We start from the raw sequence: 16,519 nt of genomic DNA, 5'->3' as shown, positions 1-16,519 counted from the left end.
TTTCCACATCCTTTGAATGCTATTGATAGCAATGCCAAATTGCACAACCTTTCTCCAGTCATTAAATTTTTAATTTGGGGAAACTGCTCTGCAGAATCAGAAACAAAAGCATGCAGATTTTGAAATGAGCTACAAATGAATCATAATGGTGTTGTATATGAGAAAAACATAATTGCAGAAAAATGCATGAAATATTTAATCCCATCATATACATTTGCATCACTCATAATTTTTGTCTTTTAAAATTAATATCCACCTCCTACAGTCAGTCTTTCTTTCATTGCCCATTGGAACATTTCAGTGTTAGAACATTAAAAGGAATACTATGAATACTGGTATACTGTCATTTTATTTAAAATCTCTCTTCAGTTGAGACAAAACCTTGACCTCACACAGAAAACACAATATAGTTCCTTTAGAAATTAGTTTAAGTGGTATTTCTAGGTCAATATATAATAGGCAGAGTTTTATTTTTCTGTTTTAATTTTTGTATCTATTGGGATGTTGCATTTGTCACACATTTCACGGGAGTTTCTTAAGAAAGAATAATAAGAAAACTCATTGTTTTATATAATATGGGTTTTTTTTTTACTTCTTAGATGATGTTGAAATAATATTCCCTAAATACAACTGAAAATAATAGACATTGTATGTAAAACAAATATAATAACCTTGATAAAAGATTGAATATTATTAAGGACCATTGATTCCCCCCCCCAAAAAAAATGATGTTGAGCACCCTACATTTTTTTTTTTGACTCACATATTCCAACCTAAGTGGTGGAGAAGCCAGAAATCTACCCAAACATCATACTCAGACAACCACTCCACAAAACATGTTCACTCTAAAGAATCATGAAGGAGGTAGCATATCAGGACAGAAGTGTTTAAAGAGATCACTATTTTATTGCAGTCAAACATTAAAGAAAAAACTGTAGCTCAAATTCCAACCAACCAGAAAAGGCTGAGTGAGGGGCCTCAGCTTTATCTTAATGGGGCTATAGTGGGGTTTTCCAATTCCCTCACTAGGGTAGTATCCAAAAAGTTCTAGAAGGAAGCTATGAATTTTTTCATCCCACTAGGCAGTAGTTTGCATTTCCCTAATTGCTAGAGATGTTGAATACTATTTTGTATATATACATTGACCATCTGTATTTCTTTTTCTATGAAGTGCCTATTCATTTCCTTCGCCCATTTATTGATGGGTTATCTGTTTTATTATTATTATTATTATTATTATTATTATTATTATTAGGTGTTAAGTTTGTTGAGTTCTTTGTATATCTTGCAGAATAATGCTGTATCTGAGGTGCAAGTAGCAAAGCTTTTCTTCCATTTTGTGGGTTGTCTGTTCACATTCTTGATTGTTTCTTTTGCTGTAAAGAAGCTTTTTCATTTAATACTATCCCATTTATTGATTCTTTTTTGATACCTTAATTTATCTATTTTATTTTTATCTATCTATATATCTATCTGTTTATTTTTAAGTGATACTGAGGATCAAACCCTATTCCTCACACATACTAGGCAAGTACTCTACCACTGAACTACGACCCCAGCCCCATTTATTGATTCTTAATTTTACTTTTTGTACTTTATGAGTCTTGTTGAGGAAGTCAGTACCTAAGTAGGTACCTAATAGAAAGTTGGGCCTATATTTACATCTAGCAGTTACAGACTTTCTGGTCTAATGCCCATGTTCTTTATGTACTTTGAGTTGAGTTTTGTGCAGAGTGAAAGACAGGGTTAAATTTTATTCTACTACATATGAATTTCCAGTTTTCCCAGCATAATTTGTTGAAGAAGCTATCCTTTTTCCAATGTATGTTTATGGCATCTTTGCCTAGTGTAAGATTATTGTATTTATGTGGGTTTGTCTCTGTGTCTTCTGTTCTGTTCCATTGGTCTTCATGTTTGTTTTGGTACCAATGCCATGATATTTTTGTTACTATATAGCTCCACAGTATAATTTAAGGTCTGGTATTGTAATAGCTTCTGCTTCACTTTTCTTGCTAAGGATTGCTTTGGCTATTCTGGGTCTCTTATTTTCCCAAATAAATTTCATGACTGCTTATCTAGTAAAATGAAGAACATCATTGGAATTTTAATAAGAATTCCATTAAATCTCTATAGTACTTTTGGCAGTATGGCTGTTTTGACAATATTAATTCTGCCTATCCAAGAACATGGAAGATCTTTCCATCCTCTAAGGTCTTCTTCAGTTTCTTTCTTTAGTGTTCTATAGTTTTCATCGTAGAGGTCTTTCATCTCTTTTGTTAACTGATTCCCAAGTACTATTTTTTTTGAGGCTATTGTGAATGGGTAGTTTACCTAATTTCTTTTGCAGGTATTCAGGTGGTTCATCACTGATGTATAGGAAAGCAATTGATTTATGGGTGTTCATGTTATATCCTGATACTTTGCTGAATTTGTTTATGAGTTTAAGAAGCTTAGGTATAGAATTATGTCAGCAAATAGAGATAGTTTAAGTTCCTCTTTTTCAGTTCATATCTTTTAAATTTCTTTCTCTTGTCTAATTGCTCTGGCTACAATTTCCAGGATTACGTTCAATAAAAGTGGTGTAAGAAGGCATCTTACACCACTTTTATTTTAGAGGGAATGCTTTCAGTTTTCTCCATTTACAATTATGTTAACTTTGGGCTTAGTGTATATAAAGCTTTTACTATGTTGAGGTATGTTCTTACTCTCCCTAGTTTTTCTAGAGTTTTGATCATGAATGGATGCTAAATTTTGCCATTTTTTTCTGTATCTATTGAGATAATCATGTGATTCTTGTCATTAAGTCTATTGATGTGATGAATTACATTTATTGATTTTTGTATGTGGAACCAAGCTTGTATTCCTGGGATGAACCCCACTTGATCATAGTGCACTATGTTTTTAATATGTTTTTGTATGCAATTTGCCAGGATTTTATTAATGATTTTGGTATGTAAGTTCATCAGGGATATTGGTCTCAAGTTTTCTTTCCTTGATATATCTTTGTCTGATTTTGGTATCAGGGTGATCCTAGCTTCATAAAATGAGTTTGGAAATTTTCCCTCCTTTTCTATTTCATGGAATAATTTGAGAAGGATTGATTAGTTCTTTGAAAGTTTGGTAGAACTTGACTGAGAATCCATCTAGTCCTGGCCTTTTCTTTATTGATAGGCTTTTGATGGTGTCTTCAATTTCAATGCTTGAAATTGATCTGTTTAAGTTATCTATAAACTTGGGAGTGCAGATATCTCAAAGAGCTGCTGATTTCATCATGGAGGGTTATATGCCTAGAAAAGGAATTGCTGGGCAATATGTTAGCTCTGTTATTTTTATTTTCATTTATTTTTTTATTTTTAAGAAAAGCCTCCACTGTTTTCCATAATGGTTGCATCTATTTATTTCCATGCAAAGTGCAAGAATTTCTCTTCTCCATACCCTTGCCAATACTTGCTATCTTTTGATGACAAGCATCCTAATAGGTGTGAAGTGCTATGTCATTGTAGATTTGTTTGTATTTCCCTGTTGATAAGTGATGCTGAACATTATTTTATATACATATTTATTATTTAAATGTCTTTTTTGTTCTTTGATTATTTAAAAGATTGGCTCATTTTTATTGGAATTGATATGTGCTCCTTTATATTTTTTATATTAATCCCTTCTCATATATGTGGTTCCCAAATATTGTTTCACAATCTGTAGGCTTCATTTGTTGATAGTTTCCATTCATTTGTTGATAAATTTTCTGTACTACACAGAAGGCTTTCAGTTTGATGAAATCCCATTATTTCTGCTTTGTTGCCTGAATTTTGGGGTTCATGCTCAAAGAAATCTTTGCTCAGATCAATGTCATGCAATCTCCTTCCCAAAGTCATGTTCCAGTATTTTTACAGTTTTGGGTCTTATTTTTAAGTTGCTAATTCATTTTTATTTTATTTTAGTTCATGATATGAGAAAAGGTCTTTTAGTTTATTAAAGCTATTTAGTTTATTAACACCACTTATTAAATAGACTATGCCTTCTCCACTATGTTTTTTAAAAATACATTGTTGGGTTTATGTCTAGACTCCCTTTTCTGTTCTGTTCATCTGTATGTGTGTTTTGTGTCAGTATCACATTATTTTGATTATTATAGCTTTCTAGTACATTTTGAAATTGGGAAATGCAATGCCTCCAACCCTGGTTTTCTTTCTCAAGATTGCTTTGGTTATTTGGAGCCTTATGTTACCATACAAATTTTGGATTTTTTTTAACTTCTGAGGAAAAAAAATGTCATTTGAGTCTTGATAGTAATTGCATTTAATAAGTATGGAGCTCAGGGTTTACAATTTTCTTTGATGACTTTAGTTTCCCTTGTCCACATTGTTTTCTTTGCCCATGTCAAATGCCTCAACTTTGCTAGTCCTCAAATTCTTAGGAGTACTTTAGAAATTGCTTTTATCCTCCACATCACCTTGTATTTTTAGGAATACTGATTAGTATTTTTATTCAAAGGATATGTGAATACAAAGTCTGATGATGTTTTTTCTCATTAGGAATTCTGTACATTTGCAAAGGCATATCCCTAGGCTTAAGGAAGTGGTTTGTAATGGGATTTTTGGCATCAGTTATTGATGGGAAAAGCTTTATTGGGCTAAAGAGAAAGGTTGCTCTCAACTCTTCTGTGGTTTCTCCAGTCATCTTAGAGGCTTGACTTAGTCATCTCTCTCTATTACACAGATTCAGCAATCAACATATAACCCACTCCTTCTTAGACTAAGAGGGTCTTTTCAGGCATCCATCACAATTTGAAAGAGAGAGAGAGAGAGAGGGAGAGAGAGAGAGAGAGAGAGAGAGAGAGAGAGAGAGAGAGAGAGAGAAATTTGTGAGTTATTATGGGTAAAATGGGAATAATCAGGTTATGTGGTAGCTGCTCTCCCTTGGGGAGTCTGAGACCTTCCATACAGAGGCTGTGTAACCCCTCCTAATCTCTGTGCTGGGTCTCAAGTGAGTCCTTTCCCTTAAGGAAAACAAGCCTTTGATTCTGGGCTTGTTTATGCTCTGGGAGAGAGGGAAACACACCTAAGAAAGCAGAGTGCTCCAATCTCTTTTCTGCTATTCCCACAAGGGAAAACAGCAGAAGCATTGCTATTTCTCTGATTCTTGAAATCTCACAAGATCACCATTTTCATTAAAGGCATTTGTCAAATAACAGTGTTCAGCGCTAAACAAGTCCAATAGATGTAATTCCTTCACAGTAGGCATTTGAGATAATGAATGTGAAATTTTTGGAAACATGTTTACAAGGTAATTATTTTTCTACTTGCTCTAATAGAAATGTCTTTGTAAACCTAAATAAAAAATAAACACTGGAATTTGTAAAATAAGTTACAATGCAATGAAAAAAAAACAGTATAAGCAGCAGGTAAATTTTGAAGAGTAAGAAAAAGAAAGCAAAAAACCAGAAACAAATAAGAACAACAAAAAAGAAGAACTTTAAGTTCTCCCTGGAGGCCTATTCCATTCTAAATAATGCTATTTAGTTTGATCTTTCTGTGTGTGCTATTATAGGTTTGCTTATTATCAGAGAATGTTTACTCTAGGTTGCTGCCATCAGTAATAGTCACTGAAGTACAATGTAGGAACTTCTCAAACATCTACACATGCTGGTGTCTTGGAGTGAATAGTTTAATGATTCCTTTGTATCTTTCATTTTGTTTTCTGTATTAGTCTTACATAAATGCAGTGGGCAGGGATCATATTACACTTATTTTATGAAAGATTTGAAGGAAAAGTAAGGCAATGCTTTAAAGCTGTGATGATCATATTTTATTTTTAAACCAAGATGGGATTTTAATAAGGGAAGGTTATGTTTTTGACACATTATTTTAGGGAAGTCAGATACATAGACTCAAAATTTTCCCCATACAATATTTCTTCTACCTTCTAGTTGATATATATGTTTTGTGCTTTAAATCCCATGTGATTAATTAAAAGCAGCATCTTTTTATTTTTTTTTCAATATTTTGACACACATAAGTTGATTTTATATAGTTTCTTATATAATGCCTGTTACAGTGTTGAGGCCTTCAGAGAAACTGAGGCAGTGTAAAGACCCTCACCCCCACCCCCAATTCTGGTGATCGAGTCAGAAAGATTTCATACATATCATTCAGAGTAACAAGCATGAGTTTACTGAAGGGATAGGAAAAGAGAAAGGGGACAGTCCAAGAGAGAGCTAGTCCTCTCAGAGAGGAGAGAGACAACGTGCCTCTCCTTGTACACCAGTTTTATTGGGGCATAGGGGTCCAAGGAAAGTTTCCAGAGTCCCACCCAGGTCCACCTCTTGGCTTTTGACTGACAGTAGGGTAACATCAGACTTTTAAGTCCCCAATGCCATGACAACTCTATGTCACCTTGGCTCATGCTGCATGGTTCTAATTGGGTTCTAAATTATTTTTATAGGTCTTGTGGTGAGAAGAAATTATCCTTATGTAAGGGGGACAAACATGAGGTTAAGAGAATAATTGTATAAAATGAGCCCACTATGCTGACTCCCCACATGCTTTCTTTGCCAAAAAAAGCAAATTGGCTGCACCCCACCTGGGCTGAGGGGACAGAAAATGTCACATTTCTGTCACAAACTGAGAAAGAGGGCAGAAGTCCTCCCAGTCAGTACACATAATGAATGATGGGGGTCAAGAGAGCATGGTGACTGCTTATCACTGGGTTGCTAACAGCTAACCCCGGGTATCACACTTCCCCACTCAAAGGGTATATACAGAAAAGAAAGAAAAGGTGGGGGGATTCCGGGGATCTATAAAAGAGTAAGACACACCCACTTCTGTGGATACCCAATTCTGAACCTCCTTCTCTCTAGAGAAGTCTACTACCTCTACCTCTGTCCCTCTCTTAACTAAAACTTGTTTTCTATACTTACCTTGTCATTTCTCTGGTGTTTTATCTTCAGCACTGGGAGAATGAGGACCTGTTCTGGATATCCAAGACTGGTATTGCTTACCTTCCAGAATCTGGTCTGTGAAAAGGGTCACCAATCTTTCTACCTTCAAAGTAACTTGGGTTCTCCTTATCAATGCTATTTCCTGCCCACTTTCCTTGCAGATAACAGGTAGTTTCCTGAGGAATGTAACATATTCCATCCACTTAGGCCAGGCAGGAGTGCAGACAAATTGCTTTTGGACAAAGGAAGCATGTGGGGATCAACATCGTGGACCCATTTTGTAGAATAATTCTCTTAACCTTGTATTCCCACCATCCTCACCTGTCTGTCCTCAACAGTGACTTTCACTGTTTTTATTTTATTTTTATTTCTTTTTAATATACAAGGAAAACTGTACATAAGTTTATACTTGAAGAACTTTTATAAAGGGACTCTGAATATCAATGGTCACTGTTTTTCAAACATGGGAACCATACCTGGAGGTTAACTGGAAGACATATTAATGATATCATCAAGGCCTATTTTAAATGTAAAAGATCTTAAACACTACAAAAACTAGGGATAACAGGAACATATCTCAACATCTTAATGGCTCTCTATGCTAAGCCCCAGGCCAATATCATTCTAAATAAAAATTGAAGGCATTCCCTCTAAAAACTGGAACAAGAGAGGGATGCCCTCTTTTACTACTTCTATTTAACATAGTTCTTGAAACACTGGCCAGAGCAATTAGACAGATGAAAGAAATTAAATGGATATACATAGGAAAAGAAGAAGTCAAATTGGCACTATTTGCTGATGATATGATTCTATACTTAAAAGACCCTAAAAATTCCACCAGAAAACTTCTAGAACTAGTAAATGAATTCAGCAAAGTAGCAGGATATAAAATCAACCCACCCCTAAATCAAAGGCATTTCTGTATATCAGTGACAAGTTCTCAGAAAGTTATATGAGAAAAACTACCCCATTTACAATAGCCTCAAAAACAAAACAAAACAAATAACTTGGGAATCAACAAAGGAGGTGAAAGATCTATATAATGAAAATTATGGAACCCTAAAGAAAGAAGTCAAAGAAGACCTTAGAAGATGGAAAGATCTACCTTGCTCTTGGATAGGCAGAATTAATATTATCAAAATGACTATACTTCCAAAAGCACTATACAGATTTAATGCAATTTCGATTAAAATTCCAATGACATTCTTCATAGAAATAGAAAAAGCAATCATAAAATTTATCTGGAAAAATAAGAGACCCAGAATAGCTAAATCAATCTTTAGCAAGAAGATTGAAACAGCTGGCATCATTATACCAGACCTTAAACTATACTACAGAGCAATAGTAACAAAAACATCCCAGTATTGGCACTAAAACAGGCCAGTAGACCAATGGTACAGAATAGAGGACACAGAGACTAACCCATAAAATTACAATTATCTTATATTAGACGAAGGTGCCAAGAACATGCATTGGAGAAAAGTTAGCATCTTCAACAAATGGTGCTTAGAAAACTGGAAATCCATATGCAACAAAATGATCTTACACCTCTGTCTCTCACCATGCACAAATCTCAATTCAAGAAGGACCTAGGAATAAAACAAATTGATAACAGAAAGAAGTATGGGAAATACACAAATATGCAAAGATTGAAATAAGCAATCAAAGAAAAAGGGTCAAGGAAAAAATAGAATTTATTTTCTCATAATGGAAATTCGAATAAATTTCAAATGAATAAAAATAAAACTATAGTGCACACAAAACTATAAGTTACAAAGAGTGTTCAGAGTAAAATTAACACTTGTGGGTCCCTATGGTTAATTTAACTTTCTCCATTAAGGATCCTGAAAAAGAGAAGTTAAATAAAGAGAACATTTCTGAACAGACCAAATTTTTTCATGAAAAATGATCACTACACCTTCTTAAATTTACAAAAATATAGTTCCTAACTCATTCTATGAGGCCAGGATCCCAGAAAAGTATACTGCAGAACAATATCACTTACAGATATAGATGAGAAAATCCTCAACAAAATGCTAGCAAACCTAATCTCATAGCACAGAAGAGAAGTCTACCTCATGACTAAATGAGAGTGGTTCAACATATGAAAACCAACAAATGATTCAGCATATTAACATAATAAGGGAAAGCAAACACGTGATAAAACAAACACGTGATCACTTCAGTAAATGCAATATAGATAAGAGACAAAATGCAATACTCTTTCATGATAATGTTAGGAGACAGATAGATGAGAATGATGGGCTTAAGAATGCAAGCTTAAGAGAATAATTCTATAAAATGGAATTATTTTTTTCATTTTGTGCTGACCCCCACGTGCTTTCTTTGCCCAAAATCAATTTGCCTGCAGCCCTGCCTGGACTGAATGGACAGGATATGTCATAATCCTCAGCAAACTGAGGCAGGAAAAAGGTCAGGCAGTCAGGAAGCAGAGTAGGTAATGAAGGATGGGGGTCCAGTTTGTGACAATTATCAAAGAAAGAACAATGGGTTGCTAAGAGTTAACCTCCCTAATTATGCTCCTGGGCACTTTGGGTTGCTAACAATTAAACTCCATGCCCCCCCCCCCAGGTCGGGTCCAGGGAGAAGAAAGAGAAGATAATAATTAAGGGTGGGGGTGGAGTGGGGAGGTGAGAGCATGGGGATGGGGGTGGGGTGAGTGGTCCTGGGGTCTACAAGAAAGCAAGTCATACACCCTCTCATGGAAACCCAATTCTGGGGCTCTTTCTCTTTGGCGAAATCTGTCACTATACCTTTCTTAAATAAAACTTGATTGCTACTCTTGCCTTGGCATTTCTTTGGTGTTTTATTCTTCAACACCTGTGAATAAGAACTTGTTTCTGATCTGCATTGGACCAGTATCAATAAGAGTCCTCAAGAAACTAAGAATAAATGGGATAAAATTAGAATAAAATCATTTATCTTCAACCAAAAGTTAACATCATACTCAATGGTGAAAAACCGAAAAACTTTCTTCCCACGAGTAGGAAAAAGACAAAAGTGCCTCATTTTGCCATTTATATTTAATAAGAAATTACAATTTCTAGTCAAAGAATTAAGCAAGGAAAAGAAATAAAAGATATATAAGCTGGAAAAGATGAAATAAAATGATCTCTATTTGAAAATGGTAAAGTTATATGTAAAAAATTATAATTGTAACCTACAAAAACGTATCAGAGCTAAGAAACAGATTTAGCTAAGTGGCAGGATACAAGATCTATGTATAAAAATCGATTGTATTATTATATGATAGCAATTCATGATCCCAAAATAAAATTAATAAAGCCAATTCATTTAGAATATAATTGAAAAAATTGAAGTACTGGGAATATATTTTTACCAAGGAAATGTAAAACCAGTACGTTAAACTATAAAATAGTATTTAAAAAATTAGAGAAAAATTGAATAAATTTTAAAAATAATACTGTATTAAAAGATTGGAACATTTAATATTGCATTTAAGACATAAAATGGTAATACTCCCTAAGTTGATCTACAGATTCAATGGGATTAGTGAAGAGAATTACCTAATACCGTACACAAAATGAACTCAGAATGGATTGAATACCTAAATATGAGGGCCCAAATTATAAAACTCTTTGCAGAAAAACTAAGAGTAAATTTTCATGAAGGGAAGTTTTTCAGTGGAATCTTAGAAACAGAAATAACAACAAAAAATAGACAAATTGGGCATAATAAAAATTAATAGCTTTTCCATATCAAATGGCACTGTCAAGAAAATGAAAATATAACCCAGAGAATGGGTATTTGGAAATCATATGTGTGACAAGGAACTAGCATTTAGGATGTATAAAAAAATTCTTAAACAACTCAACAACAATAACAATAACCACAAATTACAGACAACATGAAGAAATTGATAAATGAATCGAATAGACATTTGTACAAAAATGTACAAAGATGTACAAATGTCTGATAAGCACACAAAAAGATATTCAACATCATTGGTCATTAGAAAAATTCAAATGAAAATCAAAATGAGGTACCACCTCATAAGCATTAAAATTGTAGGGAATTACATGGGAGATTACAAATTTTGATGAGAAATGTTCAGTTTGCAAACTTCAAATACGGCTGGCGGAATATAAAATAGTGCAGTTATTGTGAAAATGTTAAACATGGAATTACCATATACCCAGCAATTTCTCTCCTCATGTATATCCCAGTGAATTGAAAACAAGTGTCCAAATAAAAACTTGTACTGAATGGTACATAGAAACAGCATACATAATTAATTCACAAAATGGAATGAAGTCTTGATATAGGCTACAACATTGATCAACTTTGAAAACATTAAGCTAAGTGAAAGAAGTCAGGCACAAAAGGCCACTTTTTCTATAATTCCATATTTCTAAAATGTCCAAAAGACAAGAATATTTGTGGTTGTCAGTGACCTAAGGAGGTCATGGTGAATAAACATTTAGTGGTTACATGACTTTTTTGGGGGGAATGATGAAAATTTTCTGGACATAACAGTGATAATGCACACCACTGTGAATTTACTAAACATCACTGAGTTGTACTCTTCAAAGTTGTTTAAAATGGTGAATCTTGTGTTCTATAAACTTTAACTTAGTTTTAAAAGATGGTTACTGTTTTACAGTTTTATGAAGAGTGGTATGACAGATGTATAGCAACAGTTAGCCAAGTAGTACTCCGACTGGCTATATATATCACACTCTTTCTCAGTAATGTAAAAACCCTACCACTGAAGCAAGTTCCAAAATTATTAACTTTAAATTTGGGATTAGTTTCTGTTTATTACCTTTATCTATTTTATTGGGAAAGAGGGGAAAAAAGTGAAGTAATCAGAAAACTTTGCAGTTGACTGTTTTCACCCGCAGTCTTTGGAGGCAGGGGAATATAGTAGGAAGAATTAAATATTCAGAACCAGGTGATCTTTAATGTTAACCTACTGAATCACAACCTGCCATAGATTTGTCATCTGTAGAATATAAATACACAGTTACATGATTTAACAAATAGAAATACTATCATAATTGTGACTACTTGCCGCAGTCTGGCTGGGCACAAAATTATGAACCACTCACACCTTGTAGATTCAAACAGCAACTCTATTCTCAAACTGTCACCAGCACTCTACACACAGGTTCTGGGCCAAATCCACGCTCTCCACCAGGCTCTGAATCCCAAATACTCTCTGAATCCCGCGGGAACTCGACGGGAATTCAAGGAGCGGGTGCCTGGAGGCAGCAGGATATGCCCTATTCCCAGCAGGATACACCTTAAACCTGGAACAGCCCTAAACCCAAGGAGCGCCCTAAACCCTGATCCACCCTAAACCTGGATCCGCCCTGGTCCTTGAGCAAGGTCACCTTACATGCAATGTTACTGCAAATGACCTGGGTCATGCCATGAGTCATTCTTACTTGGCAATGGCTCTCAGCAACTGCTATTGTTTTGGTCTTCTTCTACCTGTCTTGTACACCAATTTTGAGAGTCAAAACAGTTCACTTCTTCTCTTAATTTCAGTGATGTCAGTATTGTGACCTAGAGAAGATATTGCCCAAAGCTATTCAGCTGCAATTGGGAGATGTGAGTTTTCTAGCTTACAGTTTATTCTTTCAATGTACCAGACCTCTGCTTATTGAATCCACATCATTGTGTGTCACCTTAGAAAATAAAGTCCCAGATAAAAAGTACATTTTATTTTAATTGGGTATGGTAACTTGAAAGCTTTCCTTATAAATCAGTAGCATAATACCCTGAAAACTTCTTATTGATCCAGTAAGGAAGACTTTGCAAACCAAGATACCTTAATCTGCCCCCCCCCACCCCCAAATCCTCATTCTTTTTCCTGGACCTCATCTAAACCTGCAGCAACTCTTTGGGGATGGCAGTCATAAACTATATTGCAACAAATAACAATGAGGCTGCATGATCCTGGTACCACTGTTGTCCTAGAATCAATATGGATTCCTGGTTAAAAACTCTAGTGTGCTCCTGGAAGATATGACACATGGCCAAGAGAAATGACATTGGCTGTGCTTTGCTAAATAAGTTTGTCATTTGCAAAATTATATTTAGGGCAGGTTCTGACCCAGCTCTACTGACACCATCATTCAGCTGCAGTGACAGCTTGATGACCTGGTATGCATAGTGAAAAAAACTTTGGCCTGTGAGTCAGACCATGTCTGGGATATGTCTCTGTCTTTGCATCCCTGGGTGATTTTGAGGTCTGAGTTGACTTAATATTTGATGTCATATTCACATGTGTGATGCCAATCTTGGGATCTAAGGTCATATGTACAGACTTGTGGAGGTATTTTTGCATCCTTATTATTTTTACCAATGAAATTAGGATGTATACTAGAGGAAACCCAAGAGAAATTGCTGGTTTTATATTCTGAAGCATGATTATACATTGATATAATATCCCCATGTTAATTTATAGTTTTAACACCATTTTAGTCAAAATCCCATGAGCATATCTAGGAGTAGAATTTGAGATCGTGATTTTTAAAGTGTTGTTATAATATTTCATTTCTAAGATATCTGTGATATTAAAAATACCATCATTTCCATAACAACTTTTCCAGGAAAAACTAATGCTTTCTGAAAAACTGAAAATAAAAAAAAATCCAATTAGACAGTAGCATGATTTGTTAACATAATTAAATATAATTTAAATTTTAAATATCATATCTTAGAATATAAAATTTCTCACATTTGGGTTCTAAAATGAAATAACTTTTGATTCTTGCCTGTTTTGCATGGCAACATGGGGATATTTACTTGATCTGTAATTGTGAACCATTTAACACTAATAAAATTAACAGGATAATTTTGTGATAAAATGAAGAAAATTGAATTTTTTTTTTATATTTCTCATCTAAGTAAAATCTTAGTTTTCCTTTTTTTCTCTAAGTTGAATTATGTATCACCAACAATTAAACAGATTTTCTTGAGAGGCTACTGGGAACTTTTGACAGGTAGATTTTCTGAATTTCAGTGAGAATCAGTCACACCAATCTCCTCAGATTTGCAAATGCTTGATCTGTTCTGAAAGGTTTGACAGTTGAAAAGGCCTTTAATTGCAGTCCCTGACATGTCTCAAGAAACACTTCTGTGTTAATGACAAAAGGCTCCATTGTAGGATTGTAGAGTGTTCTCTACTGTCCTACAAAGTATTTGGTTGGTACTTCATAAGAAGTGTTGTAAGTTGGTTATTCTTTCAGTGATAAAAATTTATTTTCCTTTTAAAAGTAAAACCATCTTTTTTTCCTATTTTAATTCTATGTTCTCTTCTATTTATAGTGTATCTTATATATTCTACTTAGTGTTGCATCTCCTTGTAATTTTGGTGAAATATTTTCAGTGACGATGAAAGACAAATCTAAGTTACAATTTAATAGCATGTGGTGATAGTTGTGCAAATAACTGAACTAAGGTAATACTCTAAGAAGTGAATATATTTTCCTCCTGGTACAATAAATGCATGCATAACTTTCAGGGCTACCTCTTCCTTCTAGAGTTGGGTGGTTATTTTGATAGGAGATTGAAGATATATTTTAGCCTGGGTGTAATTCAAAGTAGGGTAAAAAGTTTTTAAAAATCAAGAAAATATACATATTTATATATGCGTGGGTTTTACTCATTATTATTATTTTAAGCACACCATAATGATTTCATTATAAATGGGTAATAACTTTGAATTAGACATTATGGGAGATCTCTGAGAATTATTAATGGAGCAGAAATAAATTCAGAAAAAAATGGTGAGATATTCATTATAACTTTAATATTTATATTCTTACTGCATCACCTCTGCTGCCACCTAATATTCCATGAAACATGCATATTCCTTCTCTGAAACACTTTTTCACAAATTTCAGAGTTTCTCTTTCTAACTCATACAGTACAGAGCTACCCGCATACTCCATATAGCAACAGAAATCTAGTAGATTCAGAAATCAATAGATAAGAAATCAATAGATAAGACTATTTTATTAGTGTTTTATTTTCCTTCTAAGCTGTGATTCTATATTCTTTGTTAATCCATTTTTCATGTTTCGAATGTGGTGTTCCTATGCTACTCACCAATTTCTAATCCTGGAAAAATTGAAATAAACTGAAAAAATCAAGATATACAACTAAAGTTAAAAAAAGGTGGGGGAGGGCAAGTAAAATAAATGTACAAGATTGTGGAGCTAAAGTATTGTGCTGTCATGTATTTGGTAATCCCTGCTTTCTAAGGCTTAGGCTATATCTCACCTTCTGCTCAGTTTCTAGTAAATGTAACTCAAGGATATTCAAAAGCATTCATACCCAGCCCACATACTTAGTTCACATCTAGCCCCATGAAGAAAAGAAATGGCTATTTCCAGAAGGATAGAGACCATGCTGATTAATCCATCACAAAACCCGAAAGCAAAGGAGAAGGCACACAGATCACTTCTGCTTGTTTTTAACCTTTAAAATAGAGTGGAGATAAAAGAAGACCACCCAAATGAGATCAAGCACAGGGTATTCAGTCAACAAGAGAGCTGACATCACTTGGCAGAAATTCAAAGACAAAAAGAACAGCAGGCAAGCTTCATAGTGAAGAAAGGGGGAACTTCAGTGTGCCCTGATTAGAGGCTGCTGGTGTGAGGAAACTGTAGGGGGGCTAAATAGAAGTGGAACAGTCTATGTGATGGGTTTCAAATTATATTTGACTTTCCCTGGTTTGTCCTCTGTTAAAACCAAAGGCAAAGAGTATGCATAATTATAGTTATTGACCAGGTCCTAATCATTCCAGGTAAATTCCTTGCAGAGGTTGTAGTTTGTTTTTCCAGGCTTGGTTGCTGCCAATATGATGAGATAGACCCCTATTGTATATGCTCTGGCCATTGCCCATTTGTATATTTAGTCTATCATATATATCAAACATTTTCTGTTAAGGTCTAGTCTTTCCTTCATAATATTTTATTGCATATGCAATCTTCCAAAAATGAAAAAAAACAACATTGCTAGCTTCTGAGTTGTGCCAAACAGGCCATGGCTCAATGAGCCCTGGTCTAGCATATTAAATAGCTAAAGAGATGGGTGAAGAAAACAGTTGCATTACCAGTTGACTTCTATGCTCAGTTTGCAAAACTGACCACCAGAAAAAACTATCGAAAACAGAAAAAATAAGTTAAATTTATTAGACCTACTGTGGTAAGGAACAATACCACCTTGGAGAAGTCTAAACGTGTCTCGGATGGGAAGAATTGGGGAAACAATATTTACAAAAGTAAGGATTGGGTAAGGGTCATTTTTACCTGAAGGTATTGCAGAATAAGAAAATATCTGGGATGGGGTAGAATTTATGAACAAATGGCTTTGGAATGGTAGGTACAACAAGGCAAGAGTTAGAAATTATTAATGTCAAGCAAGCTATTATTCTTCCTAAATAATCTGTTTAGTGTGAACACAGGAAGAAGTACTTTTTTAACTAAATAGCTAAGGTTTCTCCCCTCCCCCGCAGCAATCCCAGGTTTGTTGGGGGGGGGGGAATATGCTTTGTTCCACAAATGCTATCAATTATAGATG

The sequence above is a fragment of the Urocitellus parryii genome, chromosome 12 (assembly GCF_045843805.1).
Source record: "Urocitellus parryii isolate mUroPar1 chromosome 12, mUroPar1.hap1, whole genome shotgun sequence".
In the NCBI taxonomy this organism is placed as follows: Eukaryota; Metazoa; Chordata; class Mammalia; order Rodentia; family Sciuridae; genus Urocitellus; species Urocitellus parryii.
The sequence above is the reverse complement of the archived record's forward strand: the minus strand, read 5'-3'. Positions refer to the sequence as shown.